At 44.1% G+C, this 19,696-nt stretch overlaps 1 pseudogene across 1 annotated transcript; it reads right to left on the bottom strand.

Moving 5' to 3' along the window:
- Positions 1-9,911: 9,911 nt before the first annotated feature.
- LOC309821801 (mitochondrial carrier homolog 1-like) lies at positions 9,912-17,853 on the bottom strand (annotated as a pseudogene). The gene is made up of 2 exons: positions 17,789-17,853; positions 9,912-11,607 (listed from the first exon to the last, which is right to left on the bottom strand). The product of its transcript is annotated as a mitochondrial carrier homolog 1-like (transcript).
- Between the last annotated feature and the right edge of the window lie 1,843 nt (positions 17,854-19,696).

The following is a 19,696-nucleotide window of genomic DNA, read 5'->3' as shown; positions in this document are numbered from 1 at the left end:
AATCTGGGTTGGGATGTTTACTGAAGTGCACTGCATTTTAGATGAATTTGGGCATATTTGATATTGTTCCAATACTGACTCTTCCCATCCAGGAACTCAGAAAGTCTCTCCACCTCTGCAAGCCTTGTTTCATGTCCCACAATGAAGTTTCATAGTTTTTGTTTCATGGGTTTCGCATATTTTTTTCTGATTTTAAGATACATATATTTTGACCACTTCAAAGGCATTCTTCCTTCCTTCCTTCCTTTTTTTTTTTTTTCCTCTTGCCATCCCAAATAGATTGCAAACCCTTGTGGGATTGGAAATGGACTGCGTTATAACCTCCTAAGTGCCTAGGACAAAGCTGTGCTGGAACGGTTAAGGAAAGAAATACTTGTAGAAGAAATCAATGAATGAAAGTCCTGATTCATAAACTAGAAACGCAACAGGAATGATCTGGGAGAGATTCTTGGAAAGGATTCAAAAGAATTATAGTTCCTTAAAACTGGATGATAGTGTGGCTTGATTCTACCGCATGGCAGATTTGACAAGCCGTTTGATATATTTCTTTTAACTAAAGAGACAAAATGACCTGGATATTGGACAGAGTCTCCCAGTGTGGGTTCACTCAGGGACCCAGAGGACATAAATATTTGCTTCTCATTTCCTAAGGCTTTGAGAAAAATGCTCAAGTTTTTCCCCCTGTGAGGGTTCCAGAAACATTATTTTCACTGAACATTAAGGATCATTTAAAATTTTCTTGTAAGAAGGATGTCTGGGGAGTTCCCTGGGGGCCTAGTGGTGAGGATTTGGCACTTTCACTGCCGTGGCCCTGGGTTCAAGCCCTGGTCGGCGAGCTGAGGTCCCGTAAGCCGCGTGGCATGGACTTGGGGTCTCCTTCCTCCTCGAGGCCACTTTCGAACTCCTCCCCTCCCCCCATCCCCAGCTTTGAATCTCACGTCATCAGATACACCACCTCCTGTGCCTCACTGCCCTTTGCCCTTATTTCTCAGAGATTTTAGCAGCTGGCGCCCTGTCCTCGTCTCCAGGAAAAGTCCTGTCATGATTCTAAGTCATTTCAATATCCGTTTGGCTCGGGCTTCAGCTTTCCAGCCCTCAGCCCCTTGACTTCCTTTCTTCCTAGGCTTTTGCCTGGGTCAGTCACGCACCGTGAGATCACACCCTAGAGCTTGACCTCATACTCTCAATGGCCAGCATGCTCTGGTACCACCACTGCCACCCCCGGCGCCTCTGGTCCCTGACACCCTGTTCCTGTGCTGAGGTCTGCAGCCCCTCGACCCACCACCTCCCAGTCACGGCTCAGCCCCCCGGACCCCCTCTCTCCTCCTTACCTAGCATACTTTCCTTGGTCAATTACTATTTCACTCCCTTGCAGAGAGTTCTAATTATCCACCTGCCCTATCCATCCTCCTTCCTTCCAAGATGCTAGAATTATAGCTGAGCACACAGCTGGCCATATACACGACATTTCCTGGGCTTCCTTGATTTAAATGTGGCCGTAGGACTAACCTTTTACCAACGGAATAAGAGCCTAAGTGATGTGCGACTCCTGCAGGCTGGGCCCTTAAAACAAGCGCAGTGCTTTCTCCTCATGCGTTCTTTCCCCTCCTGATAACGGGTAAAGATGTGCCTGCTTCCCAGTACCCACGATTCAGATGGGAACAAAGCCTTATCACGAAAGCCCCTCCCTCTGCCCCTTAAAGGATCCTCTGAAGCTGAGACCCAGTAACCTGGAACGGTCACTTCGGTCTGTGGCTTGAAATAGACATAAAATCTGCTTTAAGTCTCAGAATTAATGTTGGATTGCTTTGTTACAGCAGCCTAGCTTGACTCTAAAGAATACAGCTCTCGGGGCTTCCCTGGTGGCGCACTGGTTGAGAGTCCGCCTGGCGATGAGGGGGACGCGGGTTCGTGCCCCGGTCTGGGAAGATCCCACGTGCCGCAGAGCGGCTGCGCCCGTGAGCCATGGCTGCTGAGCCTGCGCGTCCGGAGCCTGTGCTGCGCAAAGGGAGAGGCCGCAACAGTGAGAGGCCCGAGTACCGGAAAAAAAAAAAAAAAAGAATACAGTTCTCAACGCCCTTGGTTCTCTCCCGTCTGAATACTCCCCTGGCAAGACCACAAGCCTGGTTGAAACTCCACCTCTCCCTCCCGAGCTCATCCATGGTTTCTGGCCAGAGAAACTCTTGCCGATCAGACTCACTTTAATTTCTGGACACTGAACTCCCAGTAGGCTTTGAACGCTGCCTGGTAATCACACCATCCCTCCCCCTCGCCCGGCCTCTGGGACAAACCATCCTCCTTGCCCAGACCTCCCACAGGGCATCCCCAGCCTCACGCTCGGCTGGTGACCCTGCGTTCTATTTCCCTGAAGGAACTGAAAGCTCCAGGATTTCAAGGCGCGCCTGTCTCCTATGTCCCGAGCCTCTCGCACCCGTGCCCACCTCCTGTTACTGTGGGTGACCGGTCCGCTCTTCCACGTTTGCACCAGATCTCAAAACTTCTTCTCTATGCAGAGACTTTACCCTAGCCATTCTCCCTTCTCTCCGGCACCATCGCATTTTCTCTCTCTGCTTCACCTTCCCCATAGCATACAAATGTTCCTTCATTTCTCCCACCTTGAAAAAAATCTAAAAAGCCTTTCAAGCGCCCTTTCCTTATGGCTATCCCTTCAGCACTGCTGCTGCTTTTTTATATGTCTTGAATTTAGCTTTTGTCTTTTTGTTTTAAATTATTTTGAAAAACTTCAAGCATACACAAAGGTAGAAAGACATATATCATTACCCAGTTTCAAAGACTGTAAACATTTTGTCAATCTTATTTCATGCACCTGCCTTCCCTAAATCTGGAGTATCTTAAACCAAATCCCAGACGTCGTATCATTCACCTGTAAATCATCCACTGTACATCTCTAACACATAATGACTCTAAAAGATGCCAGTCACAATACCAATACCATGCAACAAACCTACAATAAATACATGATCAGGGGTTAAATTTCCTAGTTTGTCTCAAAAACATCTTTCTTTTATAACAGATTGGCTCAACTCAGGCACTCAACATATTGTATTTAGAGGTGGTTTTTCGTCTCTAACAGTTTCGCCCCCTCCCCTTTTCATGTCATTTATGTTTTCTGGTTTTTTATACAAAGCTCATTTTCCCCGTGGAAGTCCCCACGTTCTGGATTCGGCTTACTGCATCCTCATGACTCTTCCAGCATGTTCCTGTCTCTCCTATATTTCCTGTAAATTGATAGTAATAGCTTTTCTTTTTTCCATTTTTAAAAATCAAAGTTGATTTACAATGTTGTGTTAGTTTCAGGTGTACAGAGAAGTGATTCAGTTATATACATATAGAATACATATAATATATATATTTTTCATATTCATTTCCATTATGGTTTATTACGGGATATTGAATATAGTTCCCTGTGCTATACTGTAGGTCCTTGTTGATTATCTATTTCATATACAGTAGTGTTTGCGTGTTAATCCCAAACTCCTAATTTATCCCTCCCCCCCTTTCCCCTTTGGCAACCACAGGTCTGTTCTCTACGCCTGTGAGTCTGTTTCTGTCTCTTAGACAAGCTCATTCGTGTCCTACTCTAGATTCCTCATATAAGTGTGATATCACATGGCATTTATCTTTCTCTGGCTGACTTCACTTAGTGTGCTCATCTCCAGGTCCATCCATGTTGCTGCAAGTGGCATTATTTCATTCTTTTTCTGGATGAGCGGTAGTAACATCTTGGGGCTTGATTCTCTGCTTTCTGGAACCCACCTCGGTCTCGCATTCACCCTCCCACCATCTAAGACTGTGTGTGGTCAGGCTCCTTAATGACCCACATCGCTACGACAGACGGAATGGCCTGTTCTCAGGCCCCTCTTCCCGCTCCAACGGCAGTGTGGGAACTTGTCACTGTGCCCCCTGGGTGACCTCCTATGTCTGGCTCACAGGACTCCATCCTTGGGTTCTGCTCTTAGCCTCGCTTGTTGCTCCTTCCCCGTCTGTTCTGTGGCTCCTCTGACCACTCCTACATCTACGTGTTGGTGCACTGGAGGATGCTTTTCCATTTCCCTTCTCTACATGCACTAACTTGATGCTCTCATCCAGCCAGTTCTCAGGCTTTGCTGACCATTTTACATGTGCTGACTTCCTAATTTTAGAGCTTCGGCCCGGGTCCCTCCCGCAAACCCCAAATTCCCATAGCCAGCTGTTGAGCTGGTATTTCCATTTGCGTGTCTAACGAGCACCTCCGTGTGGTCCTGCCTGTGATTGGACACCTGAGCTCCTTCCCAGTCTGCTCCCCCTTAGACTCCTTCATCACAGTTCATAGAAGGTCACCCTTCCAGTTTTTCAGGTCCGAAATCTCAGAGTCATTCTAGACTCTTTCTCTCAACCCCACGTAGAATCTGTCATAAATCCGAGTGACTACTTTCACAACACACCCACAGTCTGGATATTTCCCACCACCTCTGCTGCTGTCATCTTGATGCCACCCTTTGTCATCTCGCGCCTCACCCCATCGCTCCTAACTGCTCCATCCCACTCCCTGTTCTTAGCACAGCAGTTAGGGTGAGCTTTCAAAAGTGCAGGTCACCACCTCACTCCGGTAAGCATGGCCATCATCACAAAGTCTACAAACAGCAGATGCTGGAGAGGGTGTGGAGAAAAGGGAACATCCTTCCTCCTGCACTGCTGGTGGGAATGTAAACTGGTGCAGCCACTACGGAGAACAGTATGGAGGTTCCTTAAAAAACTAAAAATAGAGTTACCATATGATCCAGCAATCCCACTCCTGGGCATATATCTGGACAAAACTGTAATTCAAAAAGATACATGCACCCCAGTGTTCACAGCAGCACTACTTGCAATAAGCAAGATATAGAAGCAACCTAAGTGTCCATCAACAGAAGAATGGATAAAAAAGATGTGGTACATATATACAATGGAATATTAGCCATAAAAAAGAATGAAATAATGTCATTTGCAGCAATATGGATGGACCTAGAGATTATCATACTAAGTGAAGTAAGTCACACGAAGAGAAGTATCATGATATCACTTATATGTGGAATCTAAAAAAAGATACAAATGAACTTATTTACAAAACAAACAGACCCACAAGCATAGATAACAATCTTATGGTTACCAAAGGGGAAGGGGGAGAGGGATAAACTGGGAATTTGGGATTAACGGATACACACCGCTATATATAAAATAAATAAACAACAAGGACCTACTCTACAGCACAGGGGACTATGCTCAATACCTTGTAATAACCTATAACAGAAAAGAATCTGAAAAAGAATATATATGTATATATTCAGATGTGTATACATATGTGTGTATGTGTGTTTCTGTCCTGCTCCCCCAAAACTTCTCTGCCATCTCCCGCATGGTCTCCCCCTTGCTCTCCCGACTCTGGCCACACTGGCCCTCCTGCTGTCCCACCACCCGCCTGCCTCTCCCTCCCCGTCCCTCTTCCTACCACCCCTGCCCCCCTCCACTCATCTTAGCTTTAGGTGCTCTGACTGGGCTGGTCTTCCCACTGCATCAGCGCAGCTCACTCCCTCACTTCCTTCAGACTTTGCCTTTCCATCGAATCCTTTCCTGACTACCCTCTTCAAACTTCCATTCCCCTAGAAGTAGAATTGGTGGGTCAAAGAGCATAAGCATTTGAGTTTTCATAAATCCTAAATCTGACCAAATTACTGTCACCAGCATGAGCATACAAGTTTCCCCTAGAGCCTGGCCAATTGAGGCTGTTAACAGCTTTTGAATTCTTGAGACAGTGTAGTTTAATTTGCCTTTCTTTTCTCACGTGAGTTTGAACATGAGTTTAAGAGCCATTTCTGGCAATCTGTATATCTTCTTTGGAGAAACGTCTATTTAGGTCTTCTGCCCATTTTTGGATTGGGTTGTTTTTTTGATATTGAGCCACATGAGCTGCTTGTATATTTTGGACGTTAATCCTTTGTCAGTTGCTTCATTTGCAAAGATTTTCTCCCATTCTGAGGGTTGTCTTTTCATCTTGTTTATGGTTTCCTTTGCTGTGCAAAAGCATTTAGGTTTCATTAGGTCCAATTTGTTTATTTTTTATTTCCATTATTCTAGGAGGTGGGTCAAAAAAGATCTTGCTGTGATTTATGTCAAAGAGTGTTCTGCCTATGTTTTCCTCTAAGAGTTTTATAGTGTCTGGCCTTACACATGAAAAGATGTTCAACATCACTAATCATTAGAGAAATGCAAATCAAAACCACAATGAGGTACCTATCACCTCACACTGGTCAGAATGGCCATCATCAAAAAATCAACAAACAATAAACGCTGGAGAGGCATTTATTGGAGAAAAGGGAAGCCTCTTGCACTGTTGGTGGGAATGTAAATTGATACACCCACTGTGGAGAATAGTATGGAAGTTTCTTAAAAAAACAAAAATAGAACTACCACATGACCCAGCAATCCCACTGCTGGGTATATACCCTGAGAAAATCGTAATTCAAAAAGCTACATGTACCACAGTGTTCACTGCAGCACTATTTACAGTTGCCAGGACATGGAAGCAACCTAAGTGTCCATTGACAGATGAATGGATAAAGGAGATGTGGCACATATACAATGGAATATTACTCAGCCATAAAAAGAAACGAAATTGAGTTATTTGTAGTGAGGTGGATGGACCTAGAGTCTGTCATACAGAGAGAAGTCAGTCAGAAAGAGAAAAACAAATACCGTATGCTAACACATATATATGGAATCTAAGAAAACAGTACTGATGAACCTAGTGGCAGGGCAGGAATAAAGACACACATGTAGAGAACGGACTTGAGGACACAGTGGGGGATTGGGAAGCTGGGATGAAGTGAGAGGGTGGCATGGACACATACACACTACCAAACGTAAAATAGATAGCTAGTGGGAAGCAGCCGCATAGCACGGTGAGATCAGCTCCGTGCTTTGTGACCACCTAGAGGGGTGGGATGGTGGGGTGGGAGGGAGGCTCAAGAGGGAGGAGATATGGGGATATATGTATATGTGTAGCTGATTCACTTTGCTATACAGTAGAAACTAACACAACAATGTAAAGCAATTATACTTCAATAAAAATATTAAAAATAAATGAAAATAAAATACAAATGCTACTACATTAAAAAAAGGAGCCATTTATATTCCCATTTCTGAAAGCTGTAAGTTCATATTCCTCAGCCACTTTTCTAAGGATGTTGGTCTTCTCATTTACTTTGTAGCAGCTCTTTGTGAACTACAGAAGTAAGTACTTGCCTGTGATAATAGCTGGAACTGCCAACTACAAACTGGCACTTGCCAGCTCCCTCTACAAGGATTAAATCATGAGGCGCAGCAGCTGCTGACCTTCAACACCCCCTAAAAGGAGTTCAGGCTGGAGATCAGGAATGAGGCCCTCTGTGCTCTGGGAGAAACTGGCAGAACAGGTCTTCAGATAGTTAGATATTTTCAGGAGAAGATTTTATGAACCCAGTTTCTTGCATCTTCTCATACCTAGAAAAGCACTAAAATCCTTCATGGTGACATCTGCTCCTCGAGACTAGCAGCAAACTTCTGCCAAAACGTGTGCTTGATTGCACGTCCCCCCTTCACTAGAGTCACGTACATACCGACCTCCCCCCTCCCCCCGCCTCTGCGGAGCATTTTCTCAGAGCTCTCTGAAATGCTGTCTCTCAGGCCCTAGTCCTCCTTTTGCCCCAAATAAAACTTAACTCACAACTCTCACATTGTGCATTTTTTTTTCAGTCTACAGAATAAAATGTTCCCAGCTTGTCATCTTTGACTTTATGATTTTTCTATGCAGAAGTTTTAAAAATTGGAAGTCTATTTCATTAATATTTTCTTTTATGGGTTCTGAGTATTGTGTCATACTATAAAATCCCTCTCCCATCTAACTTTTTTTCTTTTGCATTTAAATCTTTTATGCATCTGGAATTCATTTTGGTACAAGATGTGCGTTACATGTCCCACTTTATTGCTTTTACAGATGGTCCCCCATTTGCTCCGCACCGTTTGGTGAATGCTCCATGTTTTCTCCGTCGACATGAAACGCCTCCCAGGAGATTCTTGGGCAGACTTCATGGCTTCTGAGCTGAGCTTGTGGTGACAGTGGTTCCTCTTTGTGAAACCTCTCCAGGCAGGCAGAGACCTCAAACACGCCACTGAGAGCTGCAAACAAGTCAAACCTGCACCAGTACCGGCGTATGTGAGGTCTCCAAATTGCAGCCTGGAATGATGTGAGCGCATGATTCTCATCTAGTTGGTTTCTCCACTCCACATACCATCTCTCCAATAAAGTCAGGAGGTGACAGGGAATAGTCACATGGTTTTGGTTGTTTGTTTTGCAGACTTTACTCCGTCAACATGTGAGGAAGACCTGAACTTAATATTTGCAAAGCACTTTGAACTATGGAGAAGAAAGGTGCTATGTAATCCTCGTGTTATCTTTTAGATTTTGAGCATGTTACTGTGACATCAGCATCCTAGGCTTAATGAAGTTTTATTTCAGCTAATATAAGTTCATCCTTCTGTGTTCAACTAGCTGTGAAACCAAGCCACTGGGTGTGGATTATGAGGGCTGAAGCTTTGGGGAGTGCGGTGAAATTTTTCAGAATTCGTGATAGCATATAAGACCACTGAAGCCGGTTTACCTGCCTTCTATCTACAAGGATGCTTTTTAAACTAGGACACACGTCTATTGTTCAGTGATAATTATAGTGATAATGCTGACACCAAGATACTGCAAAATCCTGCTGCACCTTTTGAATTAAGTTCTGAATCATCAAAAATAATTATAATTTAAGTTTCAAGACAATTTGGCTGTGTTCCTTAATGGTTAGGAGTTTTGTTTAAGACACAGACAAGGGTGAATTTAATCTTGATTCTTCCACCTTTTATCTGAGTAACTTTGAGCAAGTATCCCAACTTCTGTAAGCTTTAATTTCTCATATAGAAAATGGTAATGATAATAGTACTTATTGTTATAGGGACTAATAAGAAAATCCATTTAAAGCAAAATAAGGCACTTCCTGTCTGACTGGCAAAGATCAAAAAGATCAATAACACCTCTGGAGGTGACCGTCTGGTGGAGACAGGTATACTGCTCAAGGGGGTGTATATCGATATAGCTACCACATAAAACAGTTTACAGTATCTATCAATATCTATCAAATGCACACACATACCTCTACCAGCACTTCCTCTAGCTGGAATTTATTGAACAGATGTACTTGTAAATGAGCAAACTGATAACTGTAGCAGATATTTATTGCAGTGCTGTTATAGTAAGAATAGAGTGGAAAAAGCCTAAATATCCATCTCTAAGCGTTTGTTCTGATGGACTCATGCAATCACATACCATGCTGTAATAAAGAGCAAGGAAATGTTTATGCCATCGAATGAGATGTTACCAGGATATACTGCTAATCAGAAGAAGCAAGGTGTAAACAGTGTGTAAAAACAGGGGATGGAAATATATATATATAGATATATAGATATGTCTGTATAATCACAGAAAAGCTCAAGAAAAACACTTAAGAAAATGGTAGCATTGACTTCCCCTAAAGCTGGAATTTCCTGGTGGAAATTTTTGAAGTATTTCTTCAGTGGCCAGAAAGCTTTTCACTCTATACCTTTTTCATTTTTTGATTATATTCTTTGAACATGTAAATTATTTCTTAAAAAGCAAATTGATATAAAGTATATAGAACACTGGTGACACATCAGCATGCAATACATATTAGTGCTTATTTAAAATTTCAGTTTAATGGTAATTGATTATCTTCCACTAAAAGATATGTAGAGAATTTAAAAAATCAGCTGTTTAAAAATTAAATACTATAAATTTTATAATATACAAATAATTTTAAACAATAATATTTGCCTTACTATAAATTATAAAGGCATTTCTTTTAGCCCATGCAGTCCCACAATCTGGGCCTGTTACCATTTACATTTCTCATAAATGGTGTTAAAAGACCTGGCAATTTTATTTTATTTTACTTTCTTCAAAATCACCACCAATGCATTTATTTGAGGGAAAAAGGGTAAAATCTTATTAGGAACTTCCAACTGGATAGGACTAGAGACACTGATCTACCTAACATCTGGGTGTTCACAGCCGCACAAGTAACCATATCCTGCACGTGAGGCGTCACCACGAAACCGACGAGCATTTGACAAGGGGGACACATTCTGAGCAGTCACACGGTTTCCATTTAGAAGGTGCTTCCTTATCAGAAAAGCAGTGTTGAGAAAAACGAAGACAGCCTCCTAGCAAAGGCCTGGACATGACGGTGGCTCCTGAAAAGGGATCACACCCTATTTACAAAGCTGGAGAGCGAAGCTCCCAGCTGAGCTGCAGGATAAGAGGGGGGCTGACCTGAGGGCTGTGAATGGGGGCTGGGATCTGACCTCACGAGCCTTTGCTCATCCAACCTCAGGCTCCACGAGCCATTCTCTGGCCCCCTGCAGGAGGCAGACTCGGGAAATCTGCAAAGCCAGGGGATTCTGCCCCACCTTCCCCAGGCCTAACAGTGACCAATTCACTGGACGCAGTCTCATGCCACCCAGCCCCTGCATGGCACCTACGGAAACTGAAGCCCAGCTGGCCTGGAGCACATCTAGGTCTTGCTGGGCTGGTCATCTTACACGTGTCCCACGATGGTCGGCCTCACCCACGGTGTCCTGGCCGAGACAGTGTGCTTTTTTAGGTGATTCAGGTTACTCCAGGGCAAGGTATGATCCTGATGACACCCGGCAGAGGAGGCTGGAGCTTCGGAAGAACTGGCCCTGCACACTCGGGTCCTTCCAGCAGCGGATCCGGATTCGAACACTGAGGAGTGAGGCGGCGGCCCAGCCTGCAGGTGTTCACAGCCATGAGACCGCCCACCAGCAGGAAGGGGTAGGTCAGTACGCTCACTGCCATCCCCATCACATATCTGGGGTGGCTCTGGATGGCTAGGGCCTGGCTGAACTGGGAACCTGGATTCTGGTCGTTCCCCAGCCCCCCTGGAGTGTCACCCACCAGGTAGGCACTGAGGAAGTGGGCCAGCAGGTTACAGCCCCGCAAGGAAACCACACCTTCCAGGAGGTGAGGGATCAAGCCGACAAAGAATCCCAGCAGCCCCTCTTCTGTGAAAATCTTCCCAATGGAGCTCAACTTTCCGCTGTACTTGGCCTTCCTCCCATGAACTGGACCACGCAGTGCACTGAGATGACACGCAGCGGGTGGGCCAGCACGTGGGACATGCCTTGCATCATCATCATCATCAGGTAGGAGGTCTCCTTCACCACCGTCGTCAGAGACGTCTTCGTGCCAGGCTTGACGGAAACCTGCTCCGTCTCCTCCGGAGGGAGAACCTTCTTCACGGCGCCTGGGTCACGGTGCAGAGGGCGGTCGACGCCAGCCAGGGGCTCAGGCCTCGGCACAGCACTAGCTTCCCACCCACCGCGCAGTGTCCTCGGCTTGGGTGGAGACGCTCGGTGGGGAGAGGACTTCCTCTCCGGCACGCCAGTCCCAGTGGTGGGGGGCGGGCAGCGGTTCGTGACCCCCTAGGATGAGCAGCTTCGCTAGAGCAGCGGCTGTTTGAGCACCGTCACTCCCGTGTGCAGCCCAACGGAAAGAGCCTTGGCGGCCAGCACCATCTCCGGGCCCCAGGCCCGCGGCTCCCAGAGCCCGACCCCGCCTGCTGCCACTCCGCCCAGCTTGGCTCTGGGTCCGGTTCCACCTTTCCCCAACACTGATGTCCGGTAAGTTAAAAAATCTACTAAGTGTCTGTGGGCAGAGGAATGGATGAAGAGGCTGTGGCACATATACACGATGGAGTACGATTCGGCCATAAAAAAGAACGAAATAAGGCCATGTGCAGCACCATGGATGCACCTAGAGACTGTCATACTGAGCGAAGTACATCAGACAGAGAAAGACAAATATCATATGGTATCGCTTATAAGTGTAATCTAAAACAAATGATACAAATGAATTTATTTACAAAATAGAAATAGAGCCACAGATGCAGAAAACAAGCTTATGGTTATGGAATAAGGGTGGGGAGGGATAAACTGGGAGATTGGGACTGTTACGGACACACTGTATACATAAAATAGGGAACTAATAAGGACCTGCTGTAGAGCACAGGAAACTCTACTCAATCCTTTGTAATGACCTCTATGGGAAAAGAATCTAGAAAAGAGTGATCTCTGTATACGTAAAACTGATTCACTGTGCTATACACCTGAAACTAACACAACACTGTAAATCAATTATACTCAAATAAAAATTAATTATAAAAAAAATTCTACTTAGGCAAACAACATGACTAGAAGGAAACGTTTTCCATATACAAATGAAAATGTCTCATGAGTTAGTCTTTGAGCAATTGAAAGTTTTGGGTAGATAATATGTGTCATTTAAGCGTCTCTCAAACATTCTTAGATTTTGAATAAGGAATGAAAACACTGAACGTACTCTAGAATTAATAGTCGAGTTTTGCTTACAGTTCTGAGTTTGGAGCAAATCTGGATGAACTGTGAATACATGGAGAGTTCTTTTTCTATTTGACTTTCATGTATTTACACCATCAGGATGCACACTACCTTTTTCCTCAATAAACTGAGAATCTAGGTCTCATTCTTATCAGATGCTCTACTATTAACATTCCATCTTGTTCTCCCCCATACTTTGGGAATAACAGCTTTTCTTTCACTGGTTTTTAATTTTTAATTTCTTAAACAGTTTTTAGGCCATGCTATATGTATAATATTAACAGGTGTCTGCTGGTGAAGTATTTTCTGGAATTTAAGAAGACTTAGATCAAGTGGTGTCTCCCCTATAAAATTGTTAGAGATCTCCAAAGCTGAATCTCCCATTCTTTTCCCACATCTTGAGTATTATACATGTTATTATGTAAATGCATTATACACAAATTATACATATTATACATATATTATAATGATTTGTCTCTTTTGTAAAACAGTGAACTCCTTAAAAACAGCAAGTCTATTTCTCCTTATAACTATATGTCAGGCCTGGCAGGTATTAGGTACTCAGTTATGTCAGCTGAATAAAGACAGTTTTTCTCAGTAGATGTTATACTACTAATGGAAATACTTCAGCAAGTATTATCACTTTATCATATCTGAGTATTTTCCTAGATATAAAAGTAAACTGAAATGAACAGAGTCCTCATCCAGCATGTCTCAAGAATCTGAGTACAGAGGAATTCTGTTTTCCTAGATCCCATTCCAATTCAACCGTGTACTAAATAATTATGATCTAAATTCTCCATTTGAAGCTTAAAAGATTTATTTACTTATTTATTTAAATTTTATTTATTTATTTTTGGCTGCATCGGATCTTCGTTAATGTGTGTGGGCTTTCTCTAGTTGCGGTAAGCAGGGGCTACTCTCTGTTGCAGTGCGCGGGCTTCTCATTGTGGTGGCTTCTCTTGTTGCGGAGCACGGGCCCTAGGTGCGTGGGCTTCAGTAGTTGTGGAACGTGGGCTCAGTAACTGTAGCTCACAGGCTCAGTAGTTGTGGCTCGTGGGCTCTAGAACGCAGGCTCAGTAGTTGTGGCACACGGGCTTAGTCGCTCCATGGCATATGGAATCTTCCTGGACCAGGGCTCAAACCCGTGTTCCCTGCATTGGCAGGAGGATTCTTAACCACTGCGCCACCAGGGAAGTCCAAGATTTGTTATTTTTTAATGACCTGAACACACAGCCTCCTTCCAACAGCATGGTCCAATGGTCACTTTTAAGGGAATACTCAAGAAGCAGCTGAACCGGCTGGCTAATTTTTTCTCAAAAGCAACAATGATAAAACTATCATCACTAATGATAAAAACAAAACCGTTTTATTGGTAGATGTTCCCAAACATCGAGATAGAGAAAGATCAATGCTCTTGCTGACCTAGCCAGCATGTTTCACGGCCTGCCAGCTCTGACAACATAGCCTTGGGACATATTCTTTAGCTTCTTCTACCTGGTTTCCTCCTCTGTGAAAAAGGATTCAAACACCAGCCTCACCGCTTTTACAGTCAAGGTTGACTTTTTTTTTTTTTGGATGATGCTTTGTAGTACAGATTTCTGGGGCAACCAGCAGAGTTCCAGGACTTAAATAGATCCATTGTTGCGATTTGAGGAAAGCCATAACCCTCTCTGAAACCTTTCTTCTTAGCAAGGTGAGATATTCCTTTCTGTGGGCAAAAATACAAGCTCATTTCTCTGCTTCACACTGGTCTGCTATCCAGGGCACTCGAATGACTCTCCTATCAACAGCACAGAAATCCTTCATTTCACATTGTCACTTGTCATCTCAATGATGGAGCCACAATTCAGAGCCTGTTAAAAGCCTAGCTGATACCACATAACCATCAGCAGGAATTGCAAAAAGAACATGATAAGCACTAAGCCCTGGTTTCGCTAAACATAGCCATCCTTCGAATTTGAATTCTAGAAATCTATACCCCTCAATAGACAGTACTATTCTGGCCACCTGTAAAAATGACTTAACAATATGTTCCTTTGTATACTTTTTTTTTTTTTTTGGCGGTACGTGGGCCTCTCCCATTGCGGAGCACAGGCTCCAGACGCACAGGCTCAGCAGCTATGGCTCACAGGCCCAGCCGCTCCGCAGCATGTGGGATCTTCCCGGACCGGGGCACAAACCCGTGCGAACCCGTGTCCCCTGCATCGGCAGGCGGACTCCCAACCACTGTGCCACGAGGGAAGCCCCTGTGTACTTGTTTTTGAGGGTCAATACAAGAAAAAGCCTTGGGGAGTAGTAGAGTCTGTGTTTTGGTATCATCAGGAACGCCATCCATCAGGTTATTTAATGCTCCTCTTATAAACTAGGGGGGAACCTAGAGATGGCAGACCCATCAATGACAATTCCATCTCAGTGTGAAAGCTCCTGAACAGGAGGGAGGTGGCTTTGAGAATGTTATAAAGAGAAACGGACAGATTGTGACAATGAACATTTCTGAGGACCGGCTGCCTGCCAGACGCTTTCTGCTTCTGCAGAGTGAGAGCTTAAATATTTCTAGCCCATGATACTTGTTAAAAAATAGAGAAGGTACGACACGAGGAGAATGTAATTTGAGTGTGGGGACTTGCAGATGAGAGTTCAGTTTTGGACACAACAACTTTGGTGGGATGTGGTATAGGAAAGAGGACTCAAAACCTTCCATGTGACAACTCACCTTTTTGAACTTCAGACTGTCACCACCAGCCATCAGTGTTGATCTACAATGGTTGACATGGACGCTAGGATGCAGACGATGCTTACAAGGCATGTGAAAGCATCAGGCACACAGCAGATATTCAGCAATGTTAGTTCTTTTAATTCCCACAAACCATTCTGCCAAAGGAACTGGATCATGCTGTGGGAAAAAAACCCTCTTTTTCCAAAGACGTTTAAATGTTTACAGGAATTCTATACTGTACTTATCATTTTCAGTAAGTTTAAGGACATTAAAACTAATGTTAAGATTATTGGGAATAAATGTTACTACCATGAATTATTCCACTAGAGATGTAATACCATTGATTATTAACGCCAGAGCGAGGTCATCAGAGACCTCCGTGGTCACTATATTCAGTGGATGTTTTCAGTCCTCTTTTTACTTGACCTCCCACATTTACCTGTCAACCTGTTTTTCACTTTCTCCTCGAAACATTCTTTCTTTCCATGATACCGCATTGGTTTTTTTTGGCTGCGCTGCACAGCTTGTGGGATCTTAGTTCCCCGACCAGGGACTGAACCCAGGCTCTTGACAGTGACAGTGCGGAGTGCTAACCACTGGACTGCCAGGGAGCTCCCAGACACCACATTCTTTCCTTGCTGTGTTTCCGACTTTTCTTCTCTGCCTTCATTTCAGACATATCCTTCTCTCCTGGGCCTTTAAATGCTGTGGTTCCTCAAGGCTCTGCCCTGGGACCTCTTCTCTACTCACCCTCTGCTCTGTTCCCCCCGAAATCACACCTGTCCCCATGAAATTGTCACCCGTATACTAATGACCCCTAAATTTCCATCTTGATCTTAGACCTCCCCCATGATATATCCAATTAACTATTCAACATCCCCACTCGAATGTCTCAAGGGTACCTCAAACTCAACGTATCCAAGACCAGACTTAGGATATTCCACTCAAATATTATCTTCTTCCAGTTTCCCACCATAAATCGCAAATAGCCTTCCCATATCGAGGTGTAGTCTGTCCCTCATCCATTCTCTGTCACATCCCATATCCAATCCATTGCTTGGAACTGTTGATTTCACACCTCCCTCCCCATTTGGCTTTCTCATCTATCAATTTTTATCCAGCTTTACTATCAGCATCGTTGCACAAGCTAGAGTCACCTCTCACCACTACTAAGTGGTGCACAGCCCTCCTTCCATCTGTTGTGGCTCCTTTGATTTTGTTCTCCATGCTAGAACCGGAGTAATCTTTAAAAATGCAAATCTTTTAATGTTAACCCTGCTAAAAATCCTACGTTGCCTCTTTAGAGATAATCCTAAATCCTCAACATATCACAAAAGTCTCTGTCAATCAAAAGGTCCTAACAGACCTTCTCTATATAGATGCTTCTACTTAGGGTAACCCTTCAGTCAGTCACCAGGATTTGTTACTTGCATGTCTATTAGTTTCTTTTGCCTTCAATCTCTGCCCCGAATTAGGGAAATTCATGGAGACGCTAGAAGACTGGCACCAACTCTCTAATCTCTCTGCGAAGTGATTAGGAGGAAATTTTATTATTTTCTTTTTCTATGGAAAAGTGTTTTATTTGCCTCGGTTCACATTCTATAGATAATGACTTACAAAAGGTATAGAAGCCTAAACTGTTTAAGATGCCAGGTCAAAGCCAAGTTATAGAAGGATAAACCAAGTCCAGTGCTGATGTCACAAGGAGCTTGGGGCCCTTTAAATATCTTGGAGTTTCTTACACAGTGTTTAAATCTTATAGGTTTAAAGATACAGTGTCAGGTTCCATCTTTCTAGTACATAGTGAATTGGCTTAGGAGGCCACATCAGGCAACTTTCGTGACCTCGCTAGCACTTATTTGCCTGGTAAGTAAAATAGGATGTTAAGATCACCTATGACACAGTTATGTTGAGGATTAAATAACATTAATTAGGTAAAGCACTCAGCACAGAGGCTGGCACACAGCAATGAGCAGTAGGTGTTGGTATTATTTCTGTTTGTGATAATTATAAAATCCACTTTGAGGAAGTCCTTGTAGATGAATGTGAACATTTTTCTTCAGAGAGAAGGAATACTAAGGATTTCGACAATGGTTTTTTGGGTTCACATTAGTGTATCATTGGTTTTGGTCTATCAGAGAAATACACATTTTGCAATGGAAAACAGAATGAATCTTATTACTCCTCAGGAAAGGAGTAGACACAAACCCTCTTACTGGTGTCACTGTGCACCAGTCATCAATACCCTTTTTTGTTGCATGCCCTCCAGCTCCTGGAGGATGGATCTTGTCACATGGGGGTCCTCAGGCCCAGAGCGCATGGCACCATTTCTGTCTGTGGGATGATTTCTGCTCATGGCAGAGACTCTGCTGTCCCCTGGTGGCATCTGCTGTCTTCCGTTGGTTCAATGTTCCCACCTGGAAGACCTACAATTATCCTTAGAGAGTCACACATCTAGCAGGCAGAGGCTGCGCGTTGCCTTTCCACTCTAATGTTTAACGATTGACCTTGCACTGGAAGCAGCCGTTTCTCTGAGCGGCTCAGAGCAGGGGTCCTTACTGAGGACCTTCTCCAACACCTTGCCACCTCATCCACACCAGCGCTCCTTCTAGGAGCAGAGTCATGTTGTCTCCTTAGAGAGCTGCATGTGGACCTCTTCCCCGAGTTCCGACTTTGCTGTCAGAGGCTGACTCTTAACATCTAAGGTCCTGAAGCTTTCTCCCCAGTCCCTGGTGTCCTTCCTGATTTCTTACCTTTGACAGTGGGGTTGGATGTTACTTCAAACTGGTCTGGGTCCTTATCACAGCCTATTCCCATGTGAAGGTACAAACACAAGTTTATTTTTCTATAACTCACCTTAATTCAGTTTTGAATTGCCTCTTCCAAACGGTTGGTGATACCATAATCTCTGCCAATTCCTGGTATCTCCCACCAACCCCGCAGCTGGATCTAAATTTGAGAATGTCTAGTTTGGTGACGAGTGTTTAGGTTGGGAGCCTCTGGTTTCCAATGCCATCTGTCTACATGGGCATCCAGTGAGAAACACAGCATCTTAATGCAGTCATCAGTTTCCCCAGCCTCTGCTGGGCTCAGAGTTCCCTTCTGCAAGCTCCCTTGAAGTGTGGACGTGTCTTTCTTCTTCCACGGCACACCTGGATATACAGGGATACCATTTTGCTCGCATTCCACGTTAGGGCACAGAAGGTCTTTGAGAGTCCATCTAGTTGCCACCTACCTACTCACACCAGGCGTCCCATGAGTCCATATTCTCTCTCTGGGCCCACTGCCTTCCTGGGCGGTGCTCAGGTCTCTGGGCACACCTTCCTCCTGCTCTCGGATCTCACAAACCCAAATATGGAGGTCTGCAGTGTCCCAAGGATGGGACTGGGGAGCTTGGTTCAGACTCCCTATCTCGGGGAAGGTGGAGACCAGCCCCCACTGCCCCCCTCCTTCTCTCTTGCTTGTACCACTCACAGCCTCCTTGGTCCCCAGCACAGGAGATGGGTTTGTTTCAGTTTTTTCTGCGAGTAGAAAGCCAGGCTCTTACAAAACATGTTTTATCCAAATCTCTTGCTCTGCCAGGAGTCTTTTTTGTTCCTGTAAAGCCAAGTCTTTTGCAACACCAAAGCCAGGAAGGACGCTTTCTTTGCTGTCACATCTTCCCTTAAAGCAATAAGCACAGAATGCCTAGCTGCTCATTTGGGGTGGAGTGATGCACAAAAACATCGAGAGAAGAGGATAGTGGCTGCAGGGGGCAACCTGTTAATATTATCCTGCCACACTTAACGAAGAACAGACAGAAACAGTAATAGGCTCTTCGGAATAATATTCTTCCCTCTCTTGGGATGAAATTGTGTCCTTAGCCTTCAGAGATAGTGCATAGTCTTGGCTCTGTTCTAGCTACACATGGGCAAGATTTCAGAACTCAGAAGCCCTGTCTTAACTAAGCAGACTGACACGTTGTCTTCTAGAAGGATTTATCTTCTCACTGGAGATCAGTTCTGGAGAGGTTTTCAAAGGTATGATTCTGTTATTCGGGTTGGTTCGAGGAATATGACAGTTTATATAAAGCTGTTACTTTACTGTGAAAACTCTAGACACAGTGAGAGTAACATTTGGATTAGTCTCTTACACCCAGAAACCTGTATAACAGGAAGAATCACGTTCTATTTTCTAAGAATGCAGAGGCAGCCTCAAAGCACCTTTGCAGTTTTAACTTCATTTTAAAATATGCTGATATTAGTAATTATTATAATAAAGTATTGGCTATTTATGGTTAGTAATTGCTTACACTTATTGAGTACTTACTGTGTGTCCGATACTAAAACACCTAGATAATTCACTTAATCCTCATAAAAGCCTTAAAATATACATATTGTTACCCAGATTTAGATGAGGAAACTGAGGCAGAGAGGCTACGTAATTTGTCCAAAGTCACAGGATAGTATCTATTAGAGATTGAATTTG

Source organism: Grampus griseus, assembly GCF_964374135.1.
Source record: "Grampus griseus genome assembly, chromosome: 4".
Taxonomy (NCBI): domain Eukaryota; kingdom Metazoa; phylum Chordata; class Mammalia; order Artiodactyla; family Delphinidae; genus Grampus; species Grampus griseus.
This window is presented reverse-complemented; position numbering and strand designations above follow the sequence as displayed.